Raw genomic sequence first — 9451 nt, 5'->3', positions numbered from 1 at the left:
CTCAAAAAAAAAAAAAAAGAATTAGCCAGTATAATATGATGTGTGTCTAGATGAATACGATATGAGTAGTTCTTTTTGCAAATCACTAACTGATTAATTGTGTATTCAAATTAAAAGATTATCTTTTTAATAATCTATCAGATTATTTGTATTATGACATCAGGTTTTACCTTTGCAGTCTCAGCGTTGCAAGTCAGATTGATTTCTTTGAGCTCTAGTTTCTTTGTTAATTATGCTGCTGAGACAGATGAGCTCTAAGGTCTCACACAGCTCTAGTATCTCTGTATTACCTCTCAAGAGAGGGCCCATTTTAGCTGGCATAGTGGCTAAAACAAGAGTGAGACCCTGTCTTTACTGAAAAATAGAAAAACTGAGACAAGAGAATTGCTCAAGCCCAAGAGTTTGAGGTTCTGTGAGCTATGAAGCCATGCCACTGTACCCAGGGTAAGAGAGTTAGACTCTGTCTCAAAAAAAAAAAAAAGAAAAAAAAAGGGTCCATTTTGCTTATATCTGCCACCACTCTATTTCATAATGGTTATTTGGTTCTATAATAAACCACAAGATCTGTATGAAAGAAACATCAAGATGTTTTAGGAAGAACCCTTTGGTTTAACATTAGGAAAATTGTTTGTGTGCATGTGTTATTGGTTAAACCAAAGTGTGTATGTTATTGGTTTAAAAAAACACACAAAAACTAAAAATTCTCTATAACTTTATCAGCCAATTTTGCTGGTATCTGTTTACATAATAATTCTTCTGCCTTCTATTGAATTAAAATAATTCTGCCTTCATTAGCGTCTAAACTTTCTTTTTATTATTATTAATTTTTGTAGAGAGAGGGTCTCACTATGCTGCCCAGGCTGGTCTCAGATTCCTGGCCTCAAGTGATCCTCCTACCTCAGCCTCTCAAAGTGCTAGGATTATGAGCTAGCATGAGTTACCTCCACCAGACTATCTTTGGAATATTTAAATGTACATTATTAAAATGCAAATTATGAATAGCTTGAAAACTGAAGGTTCTTTCTTAAAAATTAATTCCTTGGGATTAAAATATTAAATATTTTGTAATAAAATGGGATATATGTTACACACTTAAAGAGATTTCTTCTTGAGTCTCACAGAGCTTCATAAGTGTGAAATAATGTGCAGAAGCATTAACTCTGGTTATTTATGATAATTCTCTAAGGGGAGGTAAAAGGATGGCCTCAAAGACCTCTTCTTTTTGAAAAATGAATGTTCTTTAATTATTGATATTGAGAGTTTCAGTTAAGTGCCATATGTCTGGGTTAAGCCTTAACCTTTCTTGTAATGCAATTAAGTCCAAGAGAAAGATACTGGCAAAGACAAAGTAGCCTGGCTGAGATGTGTAATAGTGACTAGGGAGCAATAAGAAATGGATCTAGCTAGAGAGGAAGTGCCCAGCCACACAAAGCCTCCCCCTCAAGTTCCTCCAGGACTGACTGGGGAGGAGCCTAGATGACCAGTTGTTTACCTCTGCCTGATAAAGTGGGAGCTTGAAGCTAAAAAATATATAATGTAATGATAATAAGAAAGAATAATTTTCTGCAGTGCAAATATACCCAAGGCATTATAAAAATTTAATAAGATATCATTGTCTAGCTTCATATTTCTTAAAGACTTGCACACTTTGGGGCCAGGTGCATTGGCTCATGCCTGTAATCCCAGCACTCTGGGAGGCTGAGGCAAGTGGACTGCTTGAGCTCAGAAGTTTGAGATCAGCCTGAGCAAGAGGGAGACCCTGTCCCTACTAAAAATAGAAAAACTAGCTGGGCATTGTGGTGAGTACCTGTAGTCCCAGCTACTTGGGAGGCTGAGGCAGGAGGATCACTTGAACCCAAGAGTTTGAGGTTGCTGCAAACTAGGACACCACAACACTGAGAGACTCTGTCTCAAAAAAATAAAAAATACTTGCATGCTTTTATAACATTTTGCCCCTTATTGTTTTCCCTACCAGGTACCCAAAAGAGAAAAAAATAAATAAAAAAAATTGAAGTGTTCTTCAAATAATATTGATATTCAATCATTAGAAGGAACACTAGCTCTACAATGTCAGCATGGCATTAGATATTCCAAAGTGATTGCAAATGCAGTGTGAATATCAAACTTTCTCAAAATTTGGAGTCCTCATAATAGCTACACATATTGTCAATTGAAATAGACAAAAATATCCCCAGGAACTCCCCCCTCCCCGACCCAGTGTAGGTCAGCACTCACTGCTGAGTGTACTGTAATTATGCACGCTAAATGAGCTACAGCTTGAGCTAATAATATTGTACTGAGTACTAGAAAGCTGTAATTATACAACAACAGAATGTAAGCTTGGCAAGATTTTCAGTATTGGGGAATCTAGTGTCAAATAGCATCTGGCAGAGTTAAAAATTGAACTTGGGGGTTAGAATAATTGGTCTAGACTGAACTGATTCAGGGTAGTGTGGCTTATGCAGAGTAAGTCATGTGTCTGTTGGATAGCCAAACAGAATAATAATAAATATGTCTAGAAACAGTGTGAAGTTTTGAATCACATGTCACATTATTTAAAAATATACAGCATTTTTCATGTTAAACATCTGCTACATACCTGTGCACCATATAAGGTGTAGGAGATTTTAAAAAGAAAAAACAGGAGAAAAGGAGAAATTTTCTTTTCTTTTTCTTTTTTTTTTTTAGAGACAGTCTCATTTTGTCACCCTCAGTAGTGCTATGGTGTCATAGCTCACAGCAACCTCAAACTCTTGGGCTCTATCCGCCTTGGCCTCTCAGAGTGCTAGAATTACAGGCATGCGCCACCGTGACCGACCTAGGAGAGAATTTCTGACTTCCAGTTGCTCATAGTGGCACATAAAATTTTGGCATAGGGGGAATTTGTGTTATCACTAGGATATGTACAAAGTCAGTGAATTAACAACCCACTGACAGCTCTGCTGTCTTTAATGATGACCTTACATTACACAACTCTATTGCTTTGTCTGAAAATGTTTCCCTCAAACCTCATGCCCAATAGAATAATACAAGATCATCTTCATAAAGTTATTGGCTATGAATTTCTCCCTCGTTGGTAAACCATTGTATTTTAGGTTGTGTCCTGACTTCTCTAAGGGCAGCAAGAATGATTCCATTTAATTTAATTTAATTTTTTTGAGACAAAGTCTTATTATGTTGCCCTCAGTAGAGTGCTATGACATCACAGCTCACAGCAACCTCAAACTCTTGGGCTTAAATGATTGTCTTGCCTTAGTCTCCCAAGCAGCTGGGACTACAGGCATCTGCCACAAGGCCTGGGTATTTTTTGTTGTAGTTGTCATTGTTGTTTAGCAGGTGTGGACCAGGTTCAAACCCGCCATCCCCGGTATATGGGGCCAGCACCCTAAACACCGAGCAATGGGTGCCAAGCTGATGATTCCATTGTTACTCCACTGTATTTCTATCGGTTTTAGATAATAGATGCAGAGAATTCTGTTTTTGTTAATAAAAATTCTATGCCTTAGCTCTGAATTCCATTTAGCTTGCCAAAAGCTTTGTGAAGAAATCTGTTTGCTGGTGTTTAAAGTATATATGCTCAACTTTTGTTAAGAGCCATGCTTTTATTCTGGAGAAATTACTTGTTGGCTATGTGATTTCTTAGATTTTTTTACATAGTAAAGAAATTTTTAGTCCAACTGATTTATTTTCAGGAACTTGTTTTTAAAAGCATCTAGATTTCTTGTGAGTATTTTGGGAAATTTCCAGTATCTACAATCTTGGAAACCTTGCCCAAGTTTATTCTGATAAAGCACAATTTGATTATGTACATATTGTTCAGTTCAAGGGAATGATGTGTACATTCTGATGCAATTAACTTCTTTCTTTTTTTGAGACAGAGTCTCACTCTGCACCCTGGGCAGAGTGCTGTGGCATCATAACTCATAGCAACTTCACACTCTTGGGCTCAAGAGACCTTCTTGCCTCAGCCTCCTAAGTAGCTGGGTCTACAGGTGCCTGCCATAGCACTTGGCTTTTTTTTTTAGAGACAGGGTCTTGCTCTGGCTCAGGCTGGTTTCAAACACCTAGCTCACCTCCCAGAGTGCTAGGATTACAGGCGTGAACCACTGCACCCAGCCCAATTAATTTCTTGAAGCTCTTATTAAGCAGTAAATTTAGGTCATCAGGCAATGACAATCATTTTGTTTTTTTTTTTTTTTTTTTTTTTGAGACAGCGCCTCAAGCTCTACCCCCTGGGTAGAGTGCCGTGGCATTACAGCTCACAGCAACCTCCAACTCCTGGGCTCCAGCGAGTCTCCTGCCTCTGCCTCCCAAGTAGCTGGGACCACAGGCGCCCGCCACAACGCCCGGCCATTTTTTGGTTGCAGCCGTCATTGTGGTTTGGCGGGTCCGGGCTGGGGACTCGAACCCGCCACCCTAGGTGCACGTGGCTGGCACCTCAGCCGGCTGAGCTATAGGCGCCGAGCCAATGACAATCATTTTGACTTAGCTATTTTTGATAGGTCATTATTTAGGAAACTACTCAAGAGATTTCGCCCTCCCCCTCCCACCCCGTCCCCCCAGCATACATGTGCTTAAATTTTCTTCCCATTGTGAGCACCGCTGAGAATGTTCAGAGGTTGTTAAGCAAGGCTATTCAAAGAAAGCCAAAGCATATTGGTTACTGCTCTGCTTGCTGAGATAAAGCAGTACATGTAGTTCAACCTATTTGTAACGTAACATACTCCTAAAATTTCATAATTATATAGCCAACAAAAGGACTGAACATATGAAAAGGAAACAAAAGTTAATTATAGGTATTTATTTGGCAAGAATGGAACAAGCTGATCATTGAAATGCAAAGCAGAAACTACCTGTGCCATTAAACGCTCCAACTCATTATTATAATACACTCTGTAAGCCTTCAATTCACTGTTCCTCTTGCTATATGTAGGTCCCTAGATTACTGGCTTCTCCTTATCTGTTTCAGAGATAGTATACAATTTCTTTTCCTTTTTGCTCCCTTCCTTCTCCTTTGCTCCCCCTTCTTCCTTTTTTCTTTCCCTCTTCCTTCCTCCTTTTTTTCTTTTGCAGTGAGATAATCCCAACTTAGTTAACAGAAAGACTATAGATCTAATAAGAGAAATCATCAATGTTATCAGATAAAATCCACTCCCCCAAAACAACTATATTCCTCTGCACCAACAATAATCAACTACAATTATAACAGATTCTGTGATGCTATTCACAGCAGCAACCAAAACAAACTATGAAATTAACCAAATAAATAATATGAGATATTTATGGAGAAAAAAATTTTAATTTATTTAAGGGCATAAAGGCCTAAATAGAGAGCTGTGCTCCATTCATGGAACAGATAGCAAATGTGTAAAGATGGCCATTCTCAAATTTCATCCATAAGTGCAATTCAGTATCAGTTGAAATCCAAGTAGGCCTTAAAAAAATCAATCCAACATACTTATTCTAACATACATGAGAAGATTAAATATACTATGATTAATTAAGGCAATTATGAAAAAGAGCAAAGAGAGGTAGCATCTCAGGCAGGGTGCAGTGCCCTGACTTTAACAGAGCCTGTGAACAGAGGCTTGCCAGACAATGGACTGAGACCAGCAGATGGGGGTATGGTCCCCTAACTCCAACTGGTCTGGTATATAGAGGCTAGCTGGTGTGAACTGAGACTGATGGGCAGGGGCGTGGCCCCTGGCTCCAACTGAGCCTGTGAGTGGACAATAGTGTGGACTGAGTCTAGCAGGCAGGAGTATGGATTCCTGGCTCCCAATTGGGAGCTGTGGAGACTCTTGAACCCCTCTCTGTTGAGCAGGGTTTGCACTGCCTGAGACAGTTTAATTGGCACCTGTGTCTGGGGCTGTCCACTCAAAGGCATTCTGAGGTTGACCTTTGAAGTTCTGTAGCAGAAAAGAACTAAAGGGTAGGGACTGGGCACTGCAGCCATTTGTATCTCTTCACAGTCGAGATTTAAATCTAATACTGTTGCTTCTTAGGAAAGGGTAGAGGTTGACTGATATCAAAACAGAGCTAGCTTGTGCTTTTTCACCACCAAGTAGGTCCTTGGAGTCTCCGGCCAAAACTCTGAAAGGGGTGTAAGGTTGTAGGAGATAAGCCACAATTACAAAGCCTGGTGCTTCAGTAAGGGGCTGTCTCTACTCCCTGGGAACCCTAATTCAATCTCACCCTACCAGTTCTAATAACCAAATGGTGGAAAATAAACATGGTGTGGACCCAACAGAATAACTCTGGCAACATGAACGCCAGAGTAGATCAAACCCCCCCACCCAAGAAATGCAAAGAGATATAACTGAAGATGCCATGTACAGACAAATGGCAATGTCAGAAGTCAAATTCAGAATATGGATTGCAAATAAGATAAATAAAATGGAAGAAAAGACAGAAATTGAATTCCAAAGAGTGGTTCTAAAGTTGTCTCAAGAAATTAATGAATCAAAGCCCAAGTCACCAAAGATGTGGACATAATGAGAAAAGAGATAGCAGAGCTCAAGGAAATGAAAAAGTTAGTCGAGGAACTCCAAATACAGTAGAATCCCTCAGTAACAGAGTTGACCAGGCAGAAGAAAGGATCTCTGAAACTGAAGTTGAAGCTTGTGAACATTCCCAAACACTCAAAGAGGCAGACAAATGGAGAACAAAAACTGATCATTCCCTGAGAGAGTTGTGGGACCACTCCAAAAGATCAAACATTCATCTTGTAGGAATTCCCAAAGAAGAGGATGGCTCTAAAGGTACAAATGCCCTACTCCAAGAGATTTGGGAGGAGAATTTCCCAAGCATTGCAAGAGATACAGAACTTCAGAGAGCAGACAGTTTTAGAACTTTAGCAAGACTCAATCCAAATAAAGTATCTTCTAGACACATTCTGATTAACTTTGCCAAAGTTAAGACAAAGGAGAAAATTCTGTAAGCAGCCAGATGTAAGAAAAGTATCATCTACAAAGGGAGACGTATCAGAATGATGGTTGATCTCTCAGTCAAAACATTTCAAGCCAGAAGAAGATGGTCATCAACCTTCAGTCTCCTAAAACAAAACAACTTTCAGCCCAGGATTTTGTATCCAGCTAAACTTAGATTCATTTGGAATGGAGAAATCAAATACTTTAATGACATACACACATTGAAGAAATTTGCCATAACTAAACCAGCTCTCCAGGATATTCTCAGATACATCCTCCACAATGACCAGTGCAATGCTCTACCTTCAAAGTAAACTCACTCAGAAATTTTTGAACAAAACCCAACTTCCATAGTGGTGAGAGGATTAAAAATGTCCACTGAACATCCAAAAATCATGACACCCAAAACACAACCAGGCATATCCATTCTCTCAATCAATGTGAATGGTTTAAATTTTCCTCTAAAGAGGCACAGGCTGGCTGACTGGATACATATACAACTCAGACCAGATATCTGTTGTATACAAGAATCTCACTTTACCTTAAAGGATAAAAATAGGGGGTGAAGGGATGGACTTTAGGGTGAAGGGATGGACTTCTACAATACAGGCAAATGGAAACCAGGAAAAAGCAGGGGTTGCAATTTTAGTAGTAGATGCAACTGGCTTTAAACCAAGAAAGATGAAGAAAGATAAGGATAGTCACTATATATTTGTCAAGGGAAACATCCAACATGAGGAGATTTTGATAATTAACATTTATACACCCTACCAGAATGCTCCTCAATTCATAAAGCAGACCCTAATGAATATGAACAACTTGATATCTTCCTGCACTATGATAGGTGGAGGTTTTAACATCCCTTTGACAGTTTTGGATAGATCCTCTAAGAAGAAACTAAATAAAGAACTAGTAGACTTAAACCTGACCCTAGAACTAATGGATTTTACAGAACTCTACAGAACATTTCACCATAATAAAACTGAATATACATTCTTCTCATCAGCCCATGGGTCATCCTCCAAAATAGATCATATTCTAGGACACAAGTCTAACCTCAGCAAATTTAAAAGTATAGAAATTATTCCTTGTATCTTCTCAGACTACCATGGAATAAAAGTTGAACTCAACAGCAACAGGAATACTCATACTCAAACAAAGTCATGAAAACTATCCAAAATTCCCCAAAAAAGAAAAGTCCAGGACCAGATGGCTTCACATCCAAATTCTATCAAACCTTTCAAGAGGAACTAGTACTTATATTATATAACGTTTTCCAAAGCATAAGAAAGAAGGAATACTTCCCAACACATTTTATGAAGCAATATCACCCTGTTACCCAAACCAGGAAAGGATCCAACAAAGAAAGAAAATTATAGACCAATATCATTAATGAATATCGATGCAAAAATGTTCAGTAAGATCTTAGCAAACAGAATTCAACAACGCATCAAAAAAATTATATACCATGATCAAGGTGGTTTTATTCCAGGGTTACAGGGTTGGTTCAACATACACAAATCTACAAATATAATACATCACATCAATAAAATAAAGACCATATTATTCTCTCAATTGATGCAGAAAAGCCTTTGATAATATCCAGCATTCTTTCATGATCAGAACACTTAAGAAAATAGGCATAGAAGTGACATTTCTTAAACTGATAGAGGCCATCTACAACAAACCCACAGCTAATATTATGTTAAGTGGTGTAAAATTGAAAATATTTCCACTCAGATCAGGAATGAGGCAAGGATGCCCACTGTCTTCACTGCTATTCAACCTAGTAATGGAAGTCTTAGCCATCATAATCAGGCAAGAGAAGGTGATCAAGGGTATGCAAATAGGGTCAGAAGATATCAAAGTCTCACTCTTAGCTGATGATATGATCCTATACCTGGATAATCCCAGGGATTCAACTTCAAAACCCTTAGAAGGGATCAAGGAATACAGCAGCATCTCAGGATTCAAAGTCAATACTTACACGTCAGTAGCTTTTATTTATGACAAGAATAGTCAAGCTGAAAATATAGTTAAGGACTCTATTCTTTTTAAAGTAGTTCCAAAGAAGATGAAATATCTGGGAATTTACCTAACAAAGGATGTGAAAGATCTCTATAAGGAGAACTATGAAACTCTGAGAAAAGAAATAGGTGAAGATGTTAACAAATGGAAACACATACAATTCTCAAGGCTGGGAAGAATCAACATTGTTAAAATGTCCATACTACCCAAAGCGATCTAAAGATTTAATGCAATCTCTATTAAAGCACCATTGTCATACTTTAAAGAACTTGAAAAACAGTACTTCATTTTATATAGAATCAGAAAAAGCCTTGACTAGCAAATACATTACTCAGAAATAAGACCAAATCAGGAGGTATCATGTTACCAGACTTGAATAGAAATCTCTCTAAAGAAGATAGGCACATGGCCTACAGATATATGGAAAAATGCTCACCATCCTTAATCATCAGAGAAATGCAAATCAAAACTACTTTGAGATATTACCTAACTCC

The sequence above is a fragment of the Otolemur garnettii genome, unplaced genomic scaffold, assembly GCF_000181295.1.
Source record: "Otolemur garnettii isolate 467f Iridium unplaced genomic scaffold, OtoGar3 scaffold00007, whole genome shotgun sequence".
In the NCBI taxonomy this organism is placed as follows: Eukaryota; Metazoa; Chordata; class Mammalia; order Primates; family Galagidae; genus Otolemur; species Otolemur garnettii.
Note: the sequence above shows the minus strand (reverse complement) of the source record.